The 15,148-nt window shown below is 33.7% G+C and overlaps 1 protein-coding gene across 1 annotated transcript in view; it reads left to right on the top strand.

The window, feature by feature from the left end:
- The first annotated feature begins 957 nt into the window (after nucleotides 1-957).
- Nucleotides 958-15,148, top strand: part of LOC129749654 (homeobox protein prospero) — a 246,547-nt gene continuing 232,356 nt past the window's right edge. The window contains exon 1 of the mRNA XM_055744859.1: nucleotides 958-1,047. The gene's annotated coding sequence lies outside the window, so the exon portion shown is untranslated. The remainder of the gene's footprint in view (nucleotides 1,048-15,148) is intronic.

Here is a 15,148-nt window from a genome sequence, read left to right as displayed (position 1 = left end):
CTCGTGGTGCAGTCGACATCGAACCCTAAGAAATCTCAATCACCCATATCAGCTGCCCCTTTTGGGGTCCATTGGTTGAGCTAATCTTTGGCACAGCGCGCGTCTTCCAAAAAATTCTAGGCAGCAATTCGGACCACCCATCATTAGACTCCCTAATCTCAGCGATCAAAACTAATCACCAGTGCTCATCGTGTTGTTGTTGGAAATGCAAAGCAAAATCAAACCTTTAGAACCTTTTGCATGATTTTGTACCTCAGCTTTCGGATTACATCAGTTATATCGAAAAAAAAATCAAAGTGTTCGAAACGTTCTCATCCTTAAGATCAAAACAAATACGTGAAAAAGTTGCCTTCTGTTATTGAAAAATAAAGACCCTTCCCCCCAGTTTCGGATAATCAAAAAGTGCAATAAAATTTTTCTTGACAACCGACAAAAAAACGAAGCCCAGTGTCTAAAGCGATTTTCAGTGAGCTCACGCGAATTACAGCGATGTAAAACCATCCAGGAACAACCAGGCTAATTTGTATTATTATTAAAAAATACTGTGCACTACAAACTGAAACAGGACCCAAACACCGGACTAGACTAGAAAAAAAATACAACCGAATTGGACGAAAACGGTACAATCCCCAGTGAGTATAGTGAACCAAACTTGCCAACTCTCTGTTACCACTCCCGAAAACCTACCGCAAAAACGCGGGTCCAAACCCGTGTGTGTTTGTGTGTTGCCACAGCTTAGGGGCTGTCAAGAAAAAGGACCCTTCTAGCGGAGTGATGCTTCTGTGGCAACTGAATTTGAGCCAGGTGTGCTGTGCTGTGCTGTGAGAGTGCCGAATCTTCCGGCTTACTTCTGAACGCAAAACAACGAATCTTGTTACCGATCCACGATCGAAATACTCAATCAAATCTCAGTCGATAGATAGCAGAAAGACGCCCGGTTTCTTGGTCGAGCTGACGCGACTTGGAACGAACGAGAGAGAGAGAAGGAGCGAAAGACAAAGTGCTAAGACGGAAAACTCACCAGGAGCGGGGTTGAATTTGCCATAGGTAAGCAGGGGAAAGTGAAAATTTATAATGACCAACCAGTAGTGCCCTTGAATGTGCCACAGTTAGATAACAAATGAACAAATCTAATAAAAAACCATTTAAAATTAGTTGTTTATGCAACAAGCTGCAAAAAGTGAATTTTTTCAGCACGAGTCATCCATCGGATAAAAACGCCAAATACTGTAAAAAAAGAACCTTTGCAACATTCAAATTCCTTTGACCTATAGGGTAGATAAAGGCATAATGGCCACCTTAAGAAGGACGCTTATTTTACCATAGAAAACAGATAATATATGAGTTACACCGTTGTTTCATTTTCAGACACTGAAAAAGTCTATTTCCTAACTGACTGAAACTTGAAAAAGTAGATCAAAACATTTAAAAATGCATTTTTTTTTGCCGAAAATCACTATAGGGGCATAATGAGAACCCCTCCCTGGGGCAGTATGAGCACCATTAATCGGGGCGTGATGAGCGTTTTCTGCCGTAGAATTTAGCAGCAGATTCAACTCGATGAAGTCAACTGTATTATACAGCAACAGTTTCACTTGAGGATTTGGCCTATTGGTAAGGTGCCCGAGAGATATTTAATCAGGGGACCCGAGATCGATTCCTGGTCGATACGATTTTTTTATTTACCATTCATGATCGATACATTTGGCACTCAATGGTGAGTCGTAGATTCATCAAATAAAGCAATAACAAAATAATGTATGTATGTTTGTAGAATAAAAACAATTCACACACACTGAAACATTATGTTTCTGGTGCTCTGTGTGGCGGATGATGCTACTAGTTTTATGATGCACCAATCAAAATAATCAATCATGTATGGTAGATGAAAAACATCGTCTCGACCAGGAATCGAACTCGAGTCTTCTGATGATTACCTCTCCGACATCTTACCAGTAGGCTAAATCGTCGGATGTATACTAGTCAAGCCGTAGCTCTATAATGTCATTGACTCCATCGAGTTGAATTCACTGCTAGGTTCTACGGCAGAAAATGCTCATCGTGCCCCGATCAATGGTGCTCTGTTCGCCCCGAGTCAACATGTTAAAGCAAAAACGCCTTGATTATAGTGAAAAATCAAAAATTTAATGATGTTAAAATTTGACGAACATTTAAAAACAAGATCGTTAAATCATAGGAGCTTGTTTTCCGGTGCTCAAAAATAATAATATTTTCGTCACTTTAGAATCAGTTGGTTTTTTTTCAATATTTCTGTAAAGATGATAAGTAGATTTCTTTATTGTTGAAAAATTCACACTACAGAAACTACAAAACTGTTCCTCGTGAAAATTTATTTGAGAAAATACGTACTTCCTTAGAAAAGCGGGGTGCACAGTTCACCCCGGGTGCTCGTTATGCCCTTCCCACATGAATCAGTATCATAAAATGACCGTTCATGTAATCTTTTTCCCGAGACACCCGAAAGATTACCCTTATGGTAACCAGATTATTAAAGAAAGATTATATGAATCGTTTTTTTGTATCGTTTGGACACACTTTACGATACAGGGAACGGGTTGTTAAGTAAAGAAACGATTCAACAACGATTCAAATACAACGAACCACCTGGACCGTACGTGTTATCTTTTGTTAATGATCGACCCATAAAATGCGGATGATACGGTGTATCTTTTCTTATTAATTAATAGATTTATAAGAAAAATAAAATAAAAATTTGTGTTTCTAAAATTCTTTATTTAACATTCAACAACACATTTTGAAATATGAGGAACGTCACAATTACACTTCACACAATATAATGTTTATTGGCGGTTCCGCTGCTTCCGTTCCTGAGCTGCTGAGATGGATGCGGAGATACAACGGAAGTGCTTGGGCTACTTATATTGGTCACAACGGACAACTCCACTGTCAGAAACTGGAACTTACCGTAATTTCGTTCCATGACCATTTTATTTAGAACTGCGCTCCTGCCGTTTTCAGTTCTTGCAAACGAAAGCGCATCTTTCCGCGTCCTCGCCTTGCAGCACCTGGAAAAAAATATTTTTTTAATGATCATGAATTATTACAAGTGCTGAATAAGAACTCACCATCACCATCACCAACAGAGCTGATCCGTCGCCAAGCGTTCCGACTCCTTCCAGCTCTGATCTTTTTTCAAATTGGCCAGAACTAAGCCGGAAGATTTTTTTAGCACCTGCCACGTGCAGTTAAATGACAGCAGAAAAAATGGTTGGAAAAATTGGCGTGTTGCAAAAATTCACAATTTATTTTTATGACCATTGACTGTATCTTTCCGAAATAATTCATAATCATTTCATCGCGTTGCAAAAATTATCATTTTGTTTCTAGGAATATTAATCATATCTTTCGGAAATCATATTTTATCTGTTTAGGCAAAGGCACATCAAGCCAAGACGCAATATGATAAGGTACTATTAATGTAATCAGGACGGAATAATAAGGACGATTTAGTGTACAGTATTTAGCTATGCGGGTTATCTCTCTACTTTTCCTAGCAGAAAAATATTTCGAAAACTGCACTGCATTGCTTTAAAAACAGTTTTTAAGCATCTTATAGTCATTCATTGGAAAACATAGTAGAAAGAAGATTATTTTCAGCATGAGTGCTCAGCTACCAAAGTAAGAATGATGAAAAATCGAGTTGGAGTCTTTAGAAATAACCATCATCATAATTAATCAAAACCTGCAAGAAACGGACTATAATTCTCAAGAAAAAAGAATACGCTGAAAACATAGGGAGCATAGGAAACATAGAAAATATAGGCCGTTATTCAACTGAAATGCTTGCTTTTAGGAAAAAAAAATACAAACATTAAAGTGTGGAATTGATAAATGCTTTTCTGTGCAACGAGTTGCAAGATAGTTTTTTATGCAATTCAGTTCTAAAAAGTGAACTTTTCGGCCCTGAAAAGTAGCACCTTTCGTTACTGTTTTTTGCTTGCAGGCCACGACCTTCTGATCTAAAATTTGCAGTCATCGAAATGGCGCTTCTTATAAGGAAATTAATGTATTTTCAAGAATTTTTTTTCCAATTTCCATAAAATTGTAATGCAACGTTGAAAACTCGATTTTTTCAACACCCAACGTTATTATTCAACTCGACAAGCCTCGTTGGACAAATTTACAACTCATGCTGAACTGCAATAATGATTTACTAAATATGCAACAAAGTAGATTTGTACAGCACCTTACGTGAAATCACGTCGAGTGCTAAAAAAGTAGGGTTTTTTATGAGTTACACAATTGTATGCAAACTCCTAAAATTCTCTTTGAAATCCTTGAATTGTCCTAAGGAAGTGATCGGCAGCATGCTGCTCTTAAGGTAAAAATTTTAAAATTTCCTAAATTTACTGGAACAAACAGACACAACATAGGTTTTTTTTCCTTTTTATCTTATGAATGTTTTCCCCGGATCCAAAAAGGATAACTGAAGAACTACTGACTACTAAAGGGCAAAAAAACAGCTTCTTGTCAAAAGAACTCCACTATCGCCTGTTTGAAACCAAGTTGAGACTTAGAAATAAATTAACGTTTTTCTCTTAAAAGTTTGCTGCAGTGCTACAGCCTTCAGACCCTCTTCATTGTTGACTTTGTTAACAAAGTTAAAATTTAACCGAAATTAACTTAGAATGAAGAGATTAATCACCGTAATTTTTGTTTGTTACTTTGATTTATCGGCCTAGCGGTGAAAAGTGATGTCCTTTTTAGTAGGGACATCTAAAGATTATGAAATTTTTTTATATAGATGGATAGAAGGTTAGAGGAAATGAAAGATGGTGAAAATGAGCGGGTAGAATTTGTCTAGAATCATTACCATCACATACCAAATTTTTGTTCCTCACGAGCCTACTACTATGAAGTGGTAGATACAGATAGAGTTGCATCTACCACCACACATTAGTAGGCTTAGCGTGGTCCGCCCCACAAGCGAGAACTTGTAGTTCGTCCGCACTACAAGTTCTCGCTTGTGGGGCGGACCACGCTAAGCCTACTAATGTGTGGTGGTAGATGCAACTCTATCTGTATCTACCACTTCATAGTAGTAGGCTCGTGAGGAACAAAAATTTGGTATGTGATGGTAATGCTTCTAGACAAATTCTACCCGCTCATTTTCACCATCTTTCATTTCCTCTAACCTTCTATCCATCTATATAAAAAAATTTCATAATCTTTAGATGTCCCTACTAAAAAGGACATCACTTTTCACCGCTAGGCCGATAAATCAAATTAACTTAGAATGTTCATTTAAAGTCATAGCTGTAGCAATTATTAAATTGAGTTATTGATATTATTGAATGTTTTGAAAATTAATTTGCTTGCTACCTGCTTTAATATAAATTTAACATTGAATGATGAATTTGGCTTCGTTGTGATCAACAAATACTGATAATTTTTAAAATACACATTGAAAATGTCGTGAAAATGTCGCTCATAAGAATAAATCGATGTCTGACTTTGTTTTGTTTGTTTCGCCTAGTGTTGTCAAAATATAGAACGTTGCCATAGAAATTAATTTTAGTTCATTTTTTTTTAGTGTTGCCGAACTCAACTTTTTCTTTATTTAATTATATGAGAACTTAATTTATTTTTTACATATCCTTCATCTCATCCCTACACTTATGTTTAATTTTTTTCCTTATTTTGAATCCCATCACTCCACATTTGTTTTCAAATCCCTTAAAAACGTTTCACAAATGCTCAAAAATTCCTCTTTTTTAATTTCTTAATTCTTAATTAAATTCTAAAAATTTTTATATGGAATATGATTACTTCAACTACTTAAAACGGTTATATTCCGATACTATATACATACATTACAGTTACATTATCACGTTGCTGCTTAATTATTATGTATACAAAATTGATGTCTGTTTTCAATGTTGTAACTAAATTTTGAGATTTTATTTGAAATTCTGAAATTTAAAATAAAAATTAAATACAAATAACAAACAACGAATGAACACTCAAACTTAAAATGATAAATATGATTAAAATTACGAATATAAGCAAAAACGCAAAATTCATTCTCCAAATTCAAATTGATTGTCAGAAATCAATTGAGTCAAATCTCAAACCGCTATTTGTTTCAAAATAATTTAAATAAAGAATTAAGAACAAACATTCATGACAAATTTGATTGAAAGATCAATAAGAGTCCAAAATGTATTTGAAAATCATAAATTGTTCAATGAGTATGCCGAAGCAACAACTCGAAAGACTTGAACAGAGCAGAGATTTTTTTTTTTACAAACGATTTTGATAAGGCAATTCAACTTATAAAGTTTTTATGCGTCAGAAGGTGAACAGAAAATTTAATACATTGATTTTTTTTTCACATAAAAACAAAAAAAAATTGGATCTAGGGAGCTTAACGGAATCTTACATGGTACAGTTTTTTTTTTTAATCAAAGGTCTGTTTATTAAGGCATTTTACTACATGGTACAGTTGTAAGATTAAAAATAACTCACGAAGATCATTTAATAAATTCTTCCAAATTTTGGACAATGAGTATTTATGAAATAAAATGAGATGAGTTGTGTATTTGTTTTTTTTAAATTATTGAATTTTTTTTGACAAATTTTAACAAATTAATCCATGTTTCATAAAACTGAAGCTTAACTCGACAAACTAATGCATTCTGGACTAATTGGCTAAATTAAAATTAGAAGAGTTATATCTATGTATTATCAACATAGATATTTTTCTTGAATTTATTACAAAACACCGTTTTCGTTTATTTTATTTTGATGAATTTAAGTTTGCATTATTATCAAAATCGCTATGATATGGAATAGTTTAATAATCTCAGGCTTTCGATTTGTTTTAATGAAATAAAGACTTCATGGTGTCTAAAAATTTCTAATCAATTCGGTGGAGGTGTGTACATTGCGACACTCAAAACAGTATTGAAAAGTCGTGCGTTACTTACCCTTTTCAGTGTTTAAAAGTTTACTTTTCAGCACTGATTTGCATAAATAAGTATTTTTCAACAGGTATCGCACATTCATCAAACGCACATACTCTGACCTCACATTTTAAGTTGATCCCAAGGGAACCATAATTCTTCAACCGAAATCTCTCACAAAGATCTGTCTAGAAAATTAATCTAGCAAAATTAGCAAATGGCGAAACACAGCTGTGGTGTTAGCTTAATAAATGTAAATTTAAAACAAAACTTTATTTTTCAGTTGTCAAGCTTTGATTGAAAATGTGAGAAAATATTTTGAAAACATTCCTAGATGGTTGCTTCTTTTATTCGCATAAGTATTATCCATCTGACGCCTTACTTTTTCGCCAAATGCATCGTGTTGAATTTTATTGTAATTACCAATATTTATACAAGATCAGTGCCTTTTGCAAATGAAAAGTATTTGACCCTTTAATGCATGGGTTTTTTTTAATGAGTACACGCACGACCATATTGAACCATTAATGCTTGAAAAATAACCATAATCAAAGTTTTGTAGGTTAAGTCGAAAACTCATTAAACGGGATTTCAAAGAGAACTTGAAAATGAATAAAGGTCTTTTGCTTAAAACAGAATTCAGTAAAAGTGGAGTATTATGTTTTCACCTGCCTCTAAAAGCGGGACAAATGTTCAACTATGGCAAAATCCTTTTGCACTTGCCCCGGTGTATCTGAATTGAAATTTAAATTTGAATTGAAGATTGAAATGAAAAAATAGAAGTAAGAGAAACTTTGATACCTGTTACCCTTCTCGGCGCAAATACCGCAAATATAATCATTTTGAGGTTTTGTGTAATGTTTACATGCAAATTTTAAGAAAATATTCATACCACCGTCGAAGCATGCATTTTTTGGGTCCATTCAATTATAGAAAATCTGTTTTCAATCGATTGTCAATAAACAGATAAGGTCAGTAAGTTGAAATCTTGAAATGTCTTAAAAGGACCCTCAGCAGAAGAAAAATAGCTGTGATTCAGCCGAATAACAAATTTTAAACATATTTTTTCTCCTTTTAAAACCATTCTATTCCTTGATTCATTGAGTTACAGTTAATTGATATGAATTTAATTTGCACTTTTTACTAAAAAAAATAAAATATAGTAATTTGCAGTTTGAAAAGTCTCCAGATTTTATACCATGACAAGTGCTGTTTGGCATCACTTCAAGTTGTAATGTGTCATGTCTACAAATTTAGTAAATGAGGGAAAAAATATATCAACATGATTTCAACAGGGGAAAGTATTTGGGTACAAGATATGTTTCTATTTTCAAACCTTTCTGCAATTGCAGTGTGAAGAAGGGAGCGACAAAGGAAGTTCCATATAAATTGCGTTTAATAGCTTGAAATTTTTTTAACGAATCAGGGCTTCCATACAAGTTTGTTGACATAAATCGAGAACTTAACAAGCAAAAGGAAGAGAGGTTGTTGGAGTACGATTAATTTGTGTACGACTATTCTTGTGTTCTTCGATCATTCTGATAATTTTTCCCTGAATCTCTGCTCATTTTCACAGTTTTTGATCATGCTTGAAAAATAACCATAATCAAAGTTTTGTAGGTTAAGTCGAAAACTCATTAAACGGGATTTCAAAGAGAACTTGGATTATGGTTATTTTTCAAGCATGATCAAAAACTGTGAAAATGAGCAGAGATTCAGGGAAAAATTATCAGAATGATCGAAGAACACAAGAATCAGTTAGAGTTTTATCAATAGAACTTTTATTTTAGAATCTTGTTTATTGATGTGGTTATGAATATCCATCCTGAAATTTGTGGTTCAATTTTTTTTCGTTTTCCTCTACTTTTCGCCTTTCGACTCCTCTACGTCACTCTCTCCTATATAAATGCGAAGCACCCGATCCGGCTCCTGCAGATTTCCATTGGAAGCTCCTGATCCGGATTCATATGAAGCAGCCTGTGATCCGCAGAGCGATGGTAGAAAATTTCCTTGCTCGTTTGTTCTGTTTGAGAGAAAAAATTGTTAGTGGCGTGGGAATAAGGAGGATGTTTGAAAAATATATTAAATTTTAACTACTTTTGTTTAATCTAGTTGATACTTACAAGCTTTATTATCAGGTGATTCCCATGGAGCTGGAAAATGAACCAAAATTATCGATCGATTTGACGCGCAGCTACCGTAAACAAACAAGTTAGCTGCGCGTCCTAAGATGGCAACTGTTATTTTTAACATATTGCGGTTGAAATTTAACCATTTTCATTATTTTTCGGCTGAACTTCTTTAATGCTTGAAATTTAAACGCATACTATGGTTGAAAAACAACAATTATGGCAGTTCTGTCGGAAATCTCAAAAGATGGTTCAAGAAAAGCCATTAATAGTTAAAAAAAAAATATGAGCGTGTATATCATATGCACAGCAAAAATAATTCGTGTAATTTTAGATCGGATACGATGCACGAAAACGGAACATCGTTTTTAATCTAAAATTCTATCACGGCGTGTAAATTTAGATCGAAAGCCACGCACGAAAATCGAACGGCTTATTACCGTGTAAAAATACACAGTGATGTAAAATTTAAAAATTCATTCTGGATATTTGCTATTTTTCGTATATATTCAGGTTTCAAATATTAAAAGCCTTATGAAAAATAAAAAGATACAATCAATATTTTCATGGAACATTTATTTAGAAAAAAGCACTTACAGACAGTAAAATATTTTTTTTCGCCACATGATGGGCAGCGCCGGAAGTTGCATCAACCGTTGACAAAGATGTCCACCCTGGTTAGTGTAATCAGTTGTATTATTAGGAGGATTTCTGTTCCGGACAATCCGGATCCACGTCACTGTAAAAAAAGAAAGAAAAACTGTTTTTTTTTTCGACATATTCAGTTTTTTTCCCTTTATTTCACTTCATTTACCATCATCCGTTCGGAATGCCATGGCATTTTCGGGCTTGCAAATCTTGCTCGTACGGTGCCTGTGTGGAGCTTCAAAGTTAGAACCTCTGCGATCTTACGGCAGAGGCTGGGACTTGTGTTCCCATTTTCGTCAGACTTTCACTTTTTACTTTCACTATCATCACCTCGAATGAAAACAAATAAATTTTAGCCGCGAAATACAGGAAAACAATGGATCTGTCATTATTTACATCGTTTTTGATGTGAAATTATCTCCCAACGTTGCTTTCTAGATCAGACAGTGTAAATTTATTGCATAGAGTTTAATTTTACACTTTTTATTTTAAAGCGATGAAAAATAGACCAAAAATAGTTTGAAATTACATCGTTTTTGAATTACACTGGGGAAAAAATAGATGCCACACATTTTAGATTGCGTATACCTTTAGAATTTTTTTGCTGTGTGGTTGCCAGATTGCCCAGTTTTAAGTACCCGGACTTTTTCGGACTAGTTTCCTGGATTAGGCTGAAAAAAGGATGGTTATTGCCCGGATTTGATCACTTTTTGCATAATTAAGCAATGAACCAAAATTTTATAGCTCAAATATTTGATTACTAAACGAATTTATTTAGAAAGTTTTATTACATCAAACATGGGCATTTTTTGAAGGCCTAAAACACAATTCCAAAACTGCATATTTATTTATTGTTCAACCGGGAACAATTTTTATGGTTATGTGTTGGCTTTTTGGTCTTATCAGGAGAATAGGGTTTATCAAGCTAACACCAGTGCTGTTAAGTTGAAAGTTGATTTTTTAACAGAGCTTGGTGTGCATAGTACCCATTCTGAGTGTTTGAAGATTTTTAAAAGTGTAAGAAGCTCCATCATACTCTTAGTGTTAAGAGAGAAGATATAATTGAAAAAAAAAAATAAAGCGAGAGAGAGAGAGAAAGCGAGATTTCTAAATCTACATACCTACACATCTACCTCTACAAATCTACGAAATGCTCCCACCCCTTTCCCTCTTGCAATGCACACTGGTATAGAACATCAATCTAGCGGAACTAAATTAATAGCGCCCATGGATGAAAAGATAGACTTTCGATGTCTTCTACAATATTGCATAATTTTTAAGGCGCATACTTTGAAATAAAATATAGAGTCGAGGGGTCCACCAATAGCAAGATAAAAATGCTAACTTTTTTGTCAAGCATTTTAGAGCTTTGGTTTCTTCTACAAAGTTGTTTATCTTAACAAAATACATAACTTTGCTGAACAAATCAAAGTTCTACAATTTCATTCTAAGGAGTTACAATGAAATTAAAAATAAAACCTTGAAAAAACAGTTTTTTAAATCTGCATCGTTGTAGGTAAGGCAAAACCATTTTCAGTCTTCGAAACAAAGTTGAAAAAAGTTAAGATCTACAATCTTTTAGTACATTACGATGTGATTTGAAACTGCTGAAGCGCTGTAGAAAGCATTTAGTGAAATATATTAACGATTTTCAAAGAGAAGTTTATCAAATTGCGCACATTTTCGCACCATCAGCCAATGTGGATTTTATTTTTAGTATTAAGAGGAATCATTATCATATAAAACTAGCGTGGTAGCGTCTAGTATTTTGTTCACAAATATCACTTTTTTAGACACTGAGCGCTCATGTGGTCTTGTGGATAAGCTGGCGCGAGTCTGGTAACCCAGGCGTACTGGGTTCGATTCCCAGTATCGGCAAGAAAAACTTTTGGGTTCGAATCCCATAAGCTGCCGACAGGTAAGATGTGTTTCGTTGTATAAATAGTCATATATTTCAGAGGGAATGCATCTGGGGTTAATCTGAAGAGACTATTACAAGCGGAGTGGATTGCCAACCATTGTAGGTCTCTGAAGGTTGGATGCCTTCCCTCGACGAACCATCGGCCGTGGAAGCCTGAGAAGCAATTCGAAGGCCAAGCCACACAGCCATATGCTGGATCTTGCTACCGATGGGGGAACCATACATACATACATACATACACAAATATCACTTTTTTAGACACTTGTTTTTACAACATTTGCTTCGGTCAGGAGTAAATGGTGTATATCAACGTGTTGACAGCTCTGGTTTCAAAATGGTCATAGATCCTTTACTCAAATTGAGTTTGTAATCCAACGAAAACTTATTATCTCAAAAGTGTTTTTTTGTTAAATAGAGCAAAAATTGGCCTGCCACCAGCTACTGAAAGCTGAAAGCTACTTTACTTTTGGAGTTAAATCACTTTCACGTGTTACAGATATCATTTATATAATGATGTACTAGAACAGATTCTATTGAAAAATTCGAAACGGAAAACCGGTTAAATCATCTAATTATTTCTTATTCTCAAATTCTGCATGTTCATTGCATCAAATAAACTACGAAACTAATAAAGTGTCTGAAAAAAGTGATATTTGTGAAAAAATAATAGATTTTGAATCTTAAAATTGCTTCGAGTTCCACCGAGTTCCACGCTAGTTTTATATGATAATGATTCCTCTTAACCCCCTTAAAATTTGAGCAATTTGATAAACTTCTCTTTTAAAAGCGTTAATATATTTCACTAAATGCTTTCTACAGCGCTTCAGCAATTTCAAAACACATCGTAATGTACTAAAAGATTGTAGATCTCAACTTTTTTCAACTTTGTTTCGAAGACTAAAAATGGTTTTGCCTTACCTACAACGAGGCAGATTTAAAAAACTGTTTTTTTAAGGTTTTATTTTTAATTTCATTGTAACTCCTTAGAATGCTTGTTAAGTTCTCGATTTACGTCAACAAACTTGTATGGAAGCCCTGATTCGTTAAAAAAATTTCAAGCTATTAAACGCAATTTATATGGAACTTCCTTTGTCGCTCCCTTCTTCACACTGCAATTGCAGAAAGGTTTGAAAATAGAAACATATCTTGTACCCAAATACTTTCCCCTGTTGAAATCATGTTGATATATTTTTTCCCTCATTTACTAAATTTGTAGACATGACACATTACAACTTGAAGTGATGCCAAACAGCACTTGTCATGGTATAAAATCTGGAGACTTTTCAAACTGCAAATTACTATATTTTATTTTTTTTTAGTAAAAAGTGCAAATTAAATTCATATCAATTAACTGTAACTCAATGAATCAAGGAAAAGAATGGTTAAAATGGTTAAAAGGAGAAAAAATATGTTTAAAATTTGTTATTCCGCTGAATCACAGCAGTTTTTCTTCTGCTGAGGGTCCTTTTAAGACATTTCAAGATTTCAACTTACTGACCTTACCTGTTCATTGGCAATCGATTGAAACACAGATTTTCTATAATTGAATGGACCCAAAAAATATGCATTCTTCGACGGTGGTATGAATATTTTCTAAAAATTTGCATGTAAACATTACTCAAAATCTCAAAATGATTATATTTGCGGTGTTTGCGCCTAGAAGGGTAACAGGTATCAAAGTTTCTCTTACTTCTATTTTTTCATTTCAATCTTCAATTCAAATTGAAATTTCAATTCAGATACATCGGGGCAAGTGCAAAAGGATTTTGCCATAGTTGAACATTTGTCCCGCTTTTTGAGGCAAGTGAAAACACAATACTCCACTTTTACTGAATTCTGTTTTAAGCAAAAGACCTTTAATGACAAAGACATAATTTTGAATATTCACTTCAAGTTCAACACACCACATACATTATTTTTAATATTATTTTAAACACTTTCAAATTTATAAAAAAAAATCTGCTGTCACTGGTATATCAATCACAAAAAAAAACTTTTCAACAAAAAAGCTGATCAAAAGTCTCTTCTTTGTAGTCAAAACATAGAAACAAAAACGCACTTTTCATATTAAGTACGTGATAGAATTGTGTGTACAGTGTTTTTCAGTGAATATTTTTTTAAAAAAAAGTTGAAATTATTTAATCAGATTGTTTATTGGACCAAACAATTTAAAGATTATGTATTAATTTATACATTTTTTGTAAATGTTGAACGTTTGAACTTGCTCTAATTTACCTTCTTAGCTGAAAATTCTTGAAAAAATGCATATTATGGAAAGTGGTTTTTTTTATAACTTTCAATATTGCAAGCATAAAATCAAAACATGATGTACATTTGTTCTTCAAATACATAAGCTAAATAATCTTTTTTAAAGGCTCTTGTTCAGTTCATGTGTTCGTTTATTTTCATCGGATTGTATGTATATATTGATGTGAATCAAAACTAACCTTAGGCGTATTGAATTATACAATTGTGTGTACATCTCCCCAATTCCCTTTTTTTCAAACGTCCGCAAAAAGTCATACCATTATTTCATATCCATCAGTATGGGAGAGTGGGGATCATGGGCCACTTTTTTCGTTGCTCCATAACTTCTTTATTATAAAAGATAAAATGAAAATATAAAATGGTATGGTTTTCTACATTTTCAAGGTATCATAAGGTATTTTTTTAAATTTTTAATAAGTTATTTTCCCCTAATTCTGACTGTTTGAAAAAAAGCAATATTTTTTGGATTTTGAAAAATGATGGGGAATCGTGGGCCACCAAATCCAAATTCACCAAATAACATGCAAAGTTTATGAGTTGACCCAAAACTGTGATTTCCTAATTCATTTTGTTATTTAAAAGCAATTTCAGATGATGAAATAAAAAAGAGAGCTGTATATGATCGCATAGATTCCAAAACCTGGCTCGCAAACGTTTTGGCAAAATTTCTTATATAGAATGGACAAAATATTTTTCATAACTCTTCATTTGGCATAAGAAAACTTTGCAGATAGGTGAAACGTATTTCAAGTTCTGAATGTGTAAAAACATAAAAATAAAGATGATTCAAGATGTGTGGCCCATGATTCCCCACAAGCTATGAATTGCAAATTGGTTGCGTTTGTGTGACTTATTGATGTTTCATCAAAAATTCCCTTTCCACGTGAAAGATCATGACAAAACTAAGATCATAAGCGTATGAGCATATTTTTGTTATGCACTTTAGGTTCCCCATCGATGAAATTAGCGGGTGTTTTTTTAATTATGTAAGTAAATTTTTTGAACTTTTTTTTGCTTGATAAATAAAAGAAGCATATGATGCGTATTTCAGTCAACAACATAAGGAATATACGCTCACGCAAAGCGACGACGATGACAGTTGGTTTGAGATTTTTATCTCAACACACATCTGAGATATTAAAAGGGGCCCACGTTTCCCCATGGCCCACGATACCCCACTCTCCCCTTCTAAATCCATATTTTTTAAACAACAATTGCTGCCATAATTAACACGA

The sequence above is a fragment of the Uranotaenia lowii genome, chromosome 1, assembly GCF_029784155.1.
Source record: "Uranotaenia lowii strain MFRU-FL chromosome 1, ASM2978415v1, whole genome shotgun sequence".
Taxonomy (NCBI): Eukaryota; Metazoa; Arthropoda; class Insecta; order Diptera; family Culicidae; genus Uranotaenia; species Uranotaenia lowii.
The sequence above is the reverse complement of the archived record's forward strand: the minus strand, read 5'-3'. Positions and strand labels throughout refer to the sequence as shown.